Consider the following 6,000-nt stretch of genomic DNA (forward strand, 5'->3'; position numbering starts at 1 on the left):
AATCTAGAGGAATTTTTAAAATGTCTATTTTTCCAAACTATGAAAATTGTGAAGCAAAGTAATCAGTACATGCACAAGATAACAGTTTCACTACTTTCTTATGCTTGCAAAATACAATCGTTTCTATATGATGTATATTAGTAATGAAATTAGAATTGTTATAATTTTTAAAATGAAATGAATATGGAAAACAAAAACATAAATATCATCTCAAAAATTCTCATTACTAGATAGGCCAACATTAGACCTCATTACCCTACACCGTCACAAAATTTGTGCTTTCGACCTGCTGTTCAAGAGCCTTCGTGGCGCAATCGGTTAGCGCGTTCGGCTGTTAACCGAAAGGTTGGTGGTTCGAGTCCACCCGGGGGCGGAATGCTTTTTATTGCTGCCTACCTCTTCTTCTGCTTGATATGAACAACTGACACACGCACACGTGTCGTTTTTCAAATTAATCACCATTTTACGATGTATCACACCGGCAACAACACGGAAGGCATATCAATCAAGCCATGAAATCAGAACATCGATCTGGATTTTATTCATCAAAGCCCACAATTGTTGACGATTAATCATCACCGCATGGTTAGCGTACGCCGGTGGGTTCTCCAAGTTTGTTTGATTATTGTTGGTTATGGTTTACCTATATATGAGTCTCTTCTCTGATAATATGTATGATACATAATTTATAGGGCTAGTGATTTTTCACGGCAAAGAAATCGAAATTACGCGGCATGCCAATTACAAAATATTGAAATTTCACGGCAATTTCACGGTACTCTAAAAACTGCTCAAAATAAACGTAAAAATGTATTCTTTTAGCAAAATTATTAATAGAAAAATGTCTAAAAGGTTAGCAGTAGTTCTAGATTAAAAATAAAACTCCCTGACACAAATTATTCATTTCAAAAACGAAGCACGTCCTGAACCTCTAATTCATCAAAACTAGAATCACTAAATTAATTGCGACAAAGATTTTTTTTTGCTTTCCTTAATTTCAGAATGGACAATTTTTAGTATTTTAATAAAGTTCAGGCAATACTTCATTGAAAGCAGTTTTTTATATTTATTGATATAATTCAAGAAAAAATATAATACATTGCAAAATGGTTAACAAATATGACATCAAAATATATTATTTTACCAATCAATCGAATTAAAATACATATTTAAAATATTTAAATAAAATTCTTCATTGTCGTTTTATATAAAACTAAATTTTACAAAAAATAAAAAAAAGCTAGTTTTTGCTTTTTTTTATCAAAAAAGTGTTGATTAATGTTCTTTTAAAATCTTTTTGGAATTGTAATGCTTGTAAAAGTCTTTCAAAAAGTTTGAATTAAAAAAATTAAGCTCGAATGCACTGAGTAGCGATTTATCGATTGAATATTTCGAATTTCGCGGCATTTCACGGTATTTCCCAAATTTCACGGACTGGAGCGAATTTCGCGGATTACGCGGCTTCCGTGAAATCGCGAAAAATCACTAGCCCTAATAATTTATGAGCTGACGATGCGGTTTTCTGATTAGCCACATCAGGTAAGTTTTTACGACTAACTTTTCAGTCTAATTAGGTATCGGTTGCAGGAAACAAATTACTAAAAACAACAGTAAATAAATTAGACATGAAAATAGGCACAAACCGAGTAACCAAAACAAAGAATGCAAAAATGACGACGACGACGTCGACACATCAAGTCGAAACAGGAAGCCAGACGACCTTTCTCGGTTGCTTCAGATTTCGATATTTGCAACCTGAGAACCACACCCCAGAGAAGTTGCAACGGTTTTGTGGCTTACCGAAACGCGCCCCCCTCGAAGGCCTTCAGAAAGGAAACGGTTAATTATACGCTGTATAAATTCTCAAGCGTCATTTAGGCTGAAATTGAACGTTTGGGGAGGTGTGAAAACGATTCAAATTTATGCGTCCTTCGTAAAAATGCACGTTGCATACCAGCAAGTGAAATTGATCGGTGTTTTTCTGTAGCTTTTATAAGTTATTATGCAAGTTGAAATGAATTTCACGAAACAATCAACTGCAAATAACTGAAAAGAAATTATTTGAAGCAATTGAGCTCATCAAAAAAAATCTACAGATAGCAGAGCGTAGTTTCGATCTACGGACCTCTGGGTTATGGGCCCAGCACGCTTCCACTGCGCCACTCTGCTTAGTGATGGTGTTAGTGATGTCACCCAGCCCGAGTTGGCAGCCCGTAACTCGTGTTGCTTCACCTAAGCGCGTGTATCAGTGATGCACTGATAAATTTCAACACAACATATAGGTAACTAGGAGTGTAGCATGCGTGTATCAAACAGTGACGTTTCAATTTTGTGACCTAATCCTACATTTCCTAAATAAATGAAATCAACTTTCAAGCCTTGCAACGCTTGCAGAACAAATCTTGAGTTTATTAAAAACCTTTTCAAAAATTTTTAGAAATGCGTTAATTGACATAAAACGAAGTCTCGTTGTTGCATGGTAGCGCTACATATATTGTTGCACGTAGTTGTTGCATGATAACTTTTTGTTGCACTCAACTGTCTCATCGCATTCGTGTGTGACAAGTTTCAAGTAATTCTTATTGGAAATGACGAGGAAAACGATTGGCTTTGGTTGCACATTTGGAAAATGTTTTCATGTGGAAGCAGAGTGGCGCAGTGGAAGCGTGCTGGGCCCATAACCCAGAGGTCCGTAGATCGAAACTACGCTCTGCTATCTAAAATATCTTTTTTGTGCACACCTAGTTCCTTTCTTGAAAACACGTAGACATTCACATTTGCCTCTTATCAAGAAAAAAAGAATATAACTTTCAAAATGTATTAAAGCTGTTAGATCATTATTTTCAAAAAAAATATATGAGATCCAGTGTATAAATAACACTAAAATAAGGTGAAATGGGAAGGCTGCGCCATTTTGACAGCACGACTCGAGTTTTTGGACTAAATCTATTGGCTCACTTAAGGATGGGTTGCATGATGGATCCCGACATAAATTTCAAATTTAAAGGCTACGTGGTTTATGCACGATCCTCATCGGTGGAATGCTATCTTCAAAATATTAGCATTCAATTTAATTGTGGAAATATTTTTGGAAAGGATTTGCTTTTATGTTTACTAATAAATATAATTTTCCATTTTATTTTTTAAATATTTTAACATGATTTTCTATATTTACGAATGGAACAACTGAATTTGAATGACTGTACAGAATTCAATAAATATTAGGGTGGCTTGATATGCAAAACATTCATTTTTGGTTTACAATCAGACCCCAAAACAACATCCTAAAATTTGGGAGTGATCTGGGCATACCCGGCTTGCCGCAAAACCCATTTTTGCCTTCCTCACCTTACTGAGGAAAGGCTATAAAATCACTCGAAAAGCGAAATTCTTAATTTGACCTCCTAGACCCACCTTCATGTATACTTATCGACTCAGAATCACATTCTGAGCAAATGTCTGTGTGTGTGGTGGGATGTTGATCAAAAAAATTTGCACTGGATTATCTCGGCACTCGCTGCACCGATTTGGACCATATTGGTCTCATTCGATCCATCTTGGGGTCCCATAAGTCGCTATTGAAAATTATAAAGTTTAGTAAAGTACTTCAAAAGTTATGCTGAAAAAACCATTCTAACAAAAGTCCAGAAGATTGTAAAAAGGGTGGTTTTTGTAAGAAACCCCGTCATGTTATACATTTTTAGAAAGGTATTTGAAAGACCTTTTCAACGAATTCAAAAGATTGAAGATCTGACAACCCTATCAAAAGTGTATCGCACTTAAGTGTTATTTATGCACTTTTTAAAGACAGGATCTCATATATTTCGATGAAAACATTGTCCGGATCTACCATGCGACCTGTCCATGGATAGGTGATCAAAAGACCTTTCTAACGAGTTCAAAAGATTGAAGATCTGACAACCCTATCAAAAGATATGCGCACTTAAGTGTTATTTATGCACTTTTTATAGACCGGATCTCATATAATTCGATGAAAACGTTGTCCGGATCTATCATGCGACCTGTCGTTGGATAGGTAATCAAAAGACCTTTCCAATGAGTTCAGTAGATTGCAGATCTGACAACCCTATCAAAAGTTATAAGCACATAAGTGCCCTGAATTTTGAAGATCTGACTACCCAATCTGATGGTATGAATAATGAATCAAGTTGATAGAACACTGAAAGGTCCACCTTTGTGTATCTATTTTGGATAGCATTACTCTCTAAATGTGAGGAAGGCAACAACCACCTAAAGGTGGATTAAGTAACGTTTTTGTTATTCGATTTTTGTAATTTGCGTTTTTCTGCCTATCGAAAAACAGATCTAAAATGTGCTCAAGACATCAGATTAGACAAGTTTAGAGAAAACTGTGCCTTTTGTCAGGAGCAAGACATTATAAACACAAGAGTTATTTTCGTAAAGGTCCTATAAGCTATTGTGTTTCATATGTTTATAGGCCACATTAAAAAAAACTCTGGATAAAGTTTTTGCAAATATTCTCAATTTAAACGCTATTAATTTTCCAATTGGCTGAACAATGAAAAATTACAACAATCAAACAACAAATATGTTGTTTTTTCATACATGATTGAAGTGCTTTGTGGAAAGCCGAGTCGGCACCGATTGCTTCCAATTTGTAGGGGGTTGTTTTGAGGCCTTATTATGATTAGAAAAAGTTGTTCTGATTAAATTGGAAATTTTTGATGATATTACAGGCAAACGACAAGCCACTCTAATAAATACACTAAAACCCCCGTTTACGCGCAGGCGTTACGCTTTTTGTTTGGTTGATTTCTCGAAAACAGTGTAATGCTTTTACATTCTTTTGAAAGCAATTTGTAGATCTGCACAAGACGTATAAATCGCTTCAAAAAGTTTGCAAAAATATTGCGTCGTTCCAGAGAAATTGACGAAATACAAAGCGTAACGCCTGAGCATAAACCGGGGTTTTAGTGTATACACTATTTGTAGAACAACACATTTTTAACAAAATAACACGCTCGATAATAACAAAGACTATTTAGAAGATCATTTCCCAGTGATTTTATAGCATTTTATCAGTGAGGAGGGCCTTAGATAATCGAGTCTAGACTTCAACTCTGTTCATATAACGTTATGATTCGAAATCCGGACTTTTAATAGCATATCATTTTTGTATTAGCTGGCAAAAAATCATGTAATAAGTTGTAAATGTATGAATATCATCATAATGTAGTATAAACAAACAATTTTAAGAGAAATCATGCAAAATGTGTATTTTCTAACAAATTTTCATCAGAATTTTATAATTAAAATGACTGGATGTGCTTCGAATTCCGGACACTGAAAGAAGCTGATTCGAATTCCGGACACTCGTTTAGCCTTCCTAACCTCACTGAGGAAAGGCTATAAAATCACTCGAAAAATAAACTTCCTTATTTGACCTCCTAGACCCACCTTCACGTGTACATATCGACTCAGAATCAAATTCTGAGCAAATGTATGTGTGTGTGGTGGGATGTTGATAAAAAAAATGTGTGCTACATTATCTCCGCACTGGCTCAACTAATTTTGTCTGTTTTGGTCTCATTCGATCCGTTTTGGGGTGCTATTGAAATTTATAAAGTTTTGTCTGGTACTTCAAAAGTTATGCTAAAAAACCATTTTACATAATTCCGGAAGATTGTAAAAAGGGTGGTTTTGGTAAGAAAACTCGTCATTCTATACACTTTTAGAAAGGTACTTAAAAGACCTTTCTAACGAGTCCAAAACATTGAAGATCTGACAACCCTATAAAAAGTTATAAGTACTTAAGTGTTATTTATACACTTTTTGAGGCCGGATCATAGATATTTTGATGAAAACGTTGTCCGGATCTATCATGCGACCCGATGTCAGATAAGCAGATAAGCAATCAAAAGACCTTTCCAACGCACTTAAAAGATTGAAGACCTGGCAACCCTATCAAAATTTATGAGCATTATACACTTTTTTGAAGTCAGATCTCAGATATTTTGA

At 35.1% G+C, this 6,000-nt stretch overlaps 3 non-coding genes across 3 annotated transcripts; 2 read left to right on the forward strand and 1 right to left on the reverse strand.

Annotated features, from left to right (window-relative positions):
- The first annotated feature begins 299 nt into the window (after positions 1–299).
- Positions 300–373, forward strand: Trnan-guu. The gene has a single exon. It is a non-coding gene; the product is annotated as a tRNA-Asn (tRNA).
- A 1,724-nt stretch (positions 374–2,097) lies between these two features.
- Trnam-cau lies at positions 2,098–2,169 on the reverse strand. The gene has a single exon. It is a non-coding gene; the product is annotated as a tRNA-Met (tRNA).
- Positions 2,170–2,644: 475 nt separating this feature from the next.
- Trnam-cau lies at positions 2,645–2,716 on the forward strand. Its single transcript has one exon. It is a non-coding gene; the product is annotated as a tRNA-Met (tRNA).
- The last annotated feature ends 3,284 nt before the right edge of the window (positions 2,717–6,000 follow it).

The sequence above is a fragment of the Culex quinquefasciatus genome, chromosome 3 (genome assembly GCF_015732765.1).
Source record: "Culex quinquefasciatus strain JHB chromosome 3, VPISU_Cqui_1.0_pri_paternal, whole genome shotgun sequence".
NCBI classification, from domain to species: domain Eukaryota; kingdom Metazoa; phylum Arthropoda; class Insecta; order Diptera; family Culicidae; genus Culex; species Culex quinquefasciatus.